This window comes from Anopheles maculipalpis (genome assembly GCF_943734695.1).
Source record: "Anopheles maculipalpis chromosome X unlocalized genomic scaffold, idAnoMacuDA_375_x X_unloc_76, whole genome shotgun sequence".
NCBI lineage: Eukaryota > Metazoa > Arthropoda > Insecta > Diptera > Culicidae > Anopheles > Anopheles maculipalpis.
Window position 1 is genome coordinate 5,001 of NW_026060542.1, and position 5,000 is coordinate 10,000.

The 5,000-nt window shown below is 38.8% G+C and overlaps 1 pseudogene; it reads right to left on the reverse strand.

Moving 5' to 3' along the window:
- Window positions 1–4,845: 4,845 nt before the first annotated feature.
- LOC126567006 (large subunit ribosomal RNA) overlaps window positions 4,846–5,000 on the reverse strand; it is a 4,936-nt pseudogene continuing 4,781 nt past the window's right edge.

Here is a 5,000-nt window from a genome sequence, read left to right on the forward strand (position 1 = left end):
TACATTAGACGACCTTGGATTTTCGTCTCCTGCACCGCCATGCAACTTTGATGGTCGGGTAACTTTCGCTATTTACTGTCGGAGATCACTTTTCGTGATTAATAATGCATCCTGACACCGTTTTACTCAAAGTTAGAGCAAAAAAATTTTTTGTCCAAAAATCTTCCGTCGGTCATACCGGTACCCATGTCTCATAACTTGTACCAAGTTGTGAAGGGTAAATTTTGACAAAAATCCATAAAAATCATTAAAAAGTCGCTATTGCTTATTGCATTCAGCATCGTTAGACGACTCTAATATGCCTTGGATGACCACTGTCTGATGATTATTTTAGATTTTATGCCAAAATTTTGATTTCGTGTCTTACGTCCCTACATTAGACGACCTTGGATTTTCGTCTCCTGCACCGCCATGCAACTTTGATGGTCGGGTGACTTTTGCTATTTACCGTCGGAGATCACTTTTCATGATTAAGAATGCATCCTGAGACCGTTTTACTCAAAGTTAGAGCAAAAAAATTTTTTGTCCAAAAATCTTCCGTCGGTCATACCGGGTCCCATGTCCTATAACTTGTACCAAGTTGTGAAGGGTAAATTTTGACAAAAATCCAAAAAAATCATTAAAAAGTCGCTATTGCTTATTGCATTCAGCATCGTTAGACGACTCTAATATGCCTTGGATGGCCACTGTCTGATGATTATTTTAGCTTTTATGCCAAAATTTTGATTTCGTGTCTTACGTCCCTACATTAGACGACCTTGGATTTTCGTCTCCTGCACCGCCATGCAACTTTGATGGTCGGGTAACTTTCGCTATTTACTGTCGGAGATCACTTTTCATGATTAATAATGCATCCTGAGACCGTTTTACTCAAAGTTAGAGCAAAAAAATTTTTTGTCCAAAAATCTTCCGTCGGTCATACCGGTACCCATGTCCTATGACTTGTACCAAGTTGTGAAGGGTAAATTTTGACAAAAATCCAAAAAAATCATTAAAAAGTCGCTATTGCTTATTGCATTTCGCATCGTTAGACGACTCTAATATGCCTTGGATGACCACTGTCTGATGATTATTTTAGCTTTTATGCCAAAATTTTGATTTCGTGTCTTACGTCCCTACATTAGACGACCTTGGATTTTCGTCTCCTGCACCGCCATGCAACTTTGATGGTCGGGTAACTTTCGCTATTTACTGTCGGAGATCACTTTTCGTGGTTAGCTATGTATTCTGAGACAGTTTTACTCAAAGTTAGAGAAAAAAAATTTCTTCTCAATAAATCCCCCGAAACCAATGTCTTATACATTGAACCAGGTTATGAGGCGCACCTGTGTGTGAAGAGTTCTTCGTGTAGTTTATAGACATTTCAGGCACTTGGTATATATTTTTGGTTTCTTACCAACCAATTCGACTTGCCTTCATCTCTTGTTAGGTTTATAATATCAATACTCGAACTTATATGCATGTTCAGGGACATCATTTTAACTTTCGGTTTGTACCCAAGTCCCGAACTTAGAGATATTTTTGGTTTCTCAACAACCAATTCGACTTGCCTTCATCTCTTGTTAGGTTTATAATATCAATACTCGAACTTATATGCATGTTCAGGGACATCATTTTAACTTTCGGTTTGCACCCAAGTCCCGAACTTAGAGATATTTTTGGTTTCTTACCAACCAATTCGACTTGCCTTCATCTCTTGTTAGGTTTATAATATCAATACTCGAACTTATATGCATGTTCAGGGACATCATATTAACTTTCGGTTTGTACCCAAGTCCCGAACTTAGTGATATTTTTGGTTTTGGACCAACCAATTCGACTTGCCTTCATCTCTTGTTAGGTTTATAATATCAATACTCAAACTTATATGCATGTTCAGGGACATCATTTTAACTTTCGGTTTGTACCCAAGTCCCGAACTTAGTGATATTTTTGGTTTTGGACCAACCAATTCGACTTGCCTTCATCTCTTGTTAGGTTTATAATATCAATACTCGAACTTATATGCATGTTCAGGGACATCATATTCACTTTCGGTTTGTACCCAAGTCCCGAACTTAGAGATATTTTTGGTTTCTTATCAACCAATTCGACTTGCCTTCATCTCTTGTTAGGTTTATAATATCAATACTCGAACTTATATGCATGTTCAGGGACATTATTTTAACTTTCGGTTTGTACCCAAGTCCCGAACTTAGAGATATTTTTGGTTTTGGACCAACCAATTCGACTTGCCTTCATCTCTTGTTAGGTTTATAATATCAATACTCGAACTTATATGCATGTTCAGGGACATTATTTTAACTTTCGGTTTGTACCCAAGTCCCGAACTTAGAGATATTTTTGGTTTTGGACCAACCAATTCGACTTGCCTTCATCTCTTTTTAGGTTTATAATATCAATACTCGAACTTATATGCATGTTCAGGGACATCATATTAACTTTCGGTTTGTACCCAAGTCCCGAACTTAGTGATATTTTTGGTTTCCGACCAACCAATTCGACTTGCCTTCATCTCTTGTTAGGTTTATAATATCAATACTCGAACTTATATGCATGTTCAGGGACATCATTTTAACTTTCGGTTTGCACCCAAGTCCCGAACTTAGTGATATTATTGGTTTTTACCAACCAATTCGACTTGCCTTCATCTCTTGTTAGGTTTATAATATCAATACTCGAACTTATATGCATGTTCAGGGACATCATTTTAACTTTCGGTTTGCACCCAAGTCCCGAACTTAGAGATATTTTTGGTTTCGGACCAACCAATTCGACTTGCCTTCATCTCTTGTTAGGTTTATAATATCAATACTCGAACTTATATGCATGTTCAGGGACATCATTTTAACATTCGGTTTGTACCCAAGTCCCGAACTTAGAGATATTTTTGGTTTCTTATCAACCAATTCGACTTGCCTTCATCTCTTGTTAGGTTTATAATATCAATACTCGAACTTATATGCATGTTCAGGGACATCATTTTAACTTTCGGTTTGCACCCAAGTCCCGAACTTAGAGATATTTTTGGTTTTGGACCAACCAATTCGACTTGCCTTCATCTCTTGTTAGGTTTATAATATCAATACTCGAACTTATATGCATGTTCAGGGACATCATTTTAACTTTCGGTTTGTACCCAAGTCCCGAACTTAGTGATATTTTTGGTTTCTTAGCAACCAATTCGACTTGCCTTCATCTCTTGTTAGGTTTATAATATCAATACTCGAACTTATATGCATGTTCAGGGACATCATTTTAACTTTCGGTTTGCACCCAAGTCCCGAACTTAGTGATATTTTTGGTTTCTCACCAACCAATTCGACTTGCCTTCATCTCTTGTTAGGTTTATAATATCAATACTCGAACTTATATGCATGTTCAGGGACATCATTTTAACTTTCGGTTTGTACCCAAGTCCCGAACTTAGAGATATTTTTGGTTTTGGACCAACCAATTCGACTTGCCTTCATCTCTTGTTAGGTTTATAATATCAATACTCGAACTTATATGCATGTTCAGGGACATCATTTTAACTTTCGGTTTGCACCCAAGTCCCGAACTTAGAGATATTTGTGGTTATGGACCAACCAATTCGACTTGCCTTCATCTCTTGTTAGGTTTATAATATCAATACTCGAACTTATATGCATGTTCAGGGACATCATTTTAACTTTCGGTTTGCACCCAAGTCCCGAACTTAGAGATATTTTTGGTTTTGGACCAACCAATTCGACTTGCCTTCATCTCTTGTTAGGTTTATAATATCAATACTCGAACTTATATGCATGTTCAGGGACATCATTTTAACTTTCGGTTTGTACCCAAGTCCCGAACTTAGAGATATTTTTGGTTTCTTATCAACCAATTCGACTTGCCTTCATCTCTTGTTAGGTTTATAATATCAATACTCGAACTTATATGCATGTTCAGGGACATCATTTTAACATTCGGTTTGCACCCAAGTCCCGAACTTAGAGATATTTTTGGTTTTGGACCAACCAATTCGACTTGCCTTCATCTCTTGTTAGGTTTATAATATCAATACTCGAACTTATATGCATGTTCAGGGACATCATTTTAACTTTCGGTTTGCACCCAAGTCCCGAACTTAGAGATATTTTTGGTTTCCGACTAACCAATTCGACTTGCCTTCATCTCTTGTTAGGTTTATAATATCAATACTCGAACTTATATGCATGTTCAGGGACATCATATTCACTTTCGGTTTGCACCCAAGTCCCGAACTTAGTGATATATTTGGTTTCCGACCAACCAATTCGACTTGCCTTCATCTCTTGTTAGGTTAACAAAATTTTTAATGCAATTGCATGTATTTTGTGAGCTTATGGGTGAGGGATTTATGTAGCGGACTTAGAGAAATTTTTGAAGTCCAAACATTCAATTTGGACTCCATACTCCATTGCTCCTCGAAGAGGTACCTAGTACCCCGTACCGAAGCAACCTTCACGTTTGAACTTTCCACTAGGAGGTGCAGCCATCACTCGACATGTTAATCATTATCACCCCATACTACTCTCTATATCCGGATACGGCGCTAACCCGATTGCTTGCCCCGACAGCAATCGACCCACTCGTAAGCGGGTTACCCGTAGGTAAGTCAACGATGCGTATTGCCCCCTTCAAGCAAACCGATCATCACTCCGTGGAGGAGTAATGACGGACCCGTACCGGTATCAACTGCATATGATCAACATTCTTATGAACCCACACACTCTTCGCTTATATGCTCAGTAACATTTCAATTCTCTCTCTGTCTTTCGTTTTCCAACTCATTCATCGTGCATACTGAACACACCCGGAAAGGTGCGACAGTACACACGAATACACCACCAAGCATGGGTCGCCTGAGAGGATCGATGCGAACGCATCTCTACAACTCGCAGCTCCCAGCCTGAAGTCCCGTCGTTTGCGGGCGGTCGGTAGGCATCGAAACTAGTCAAGTCCACGGTCGGCGAGGTCAGCTGCCACCAGTGTTC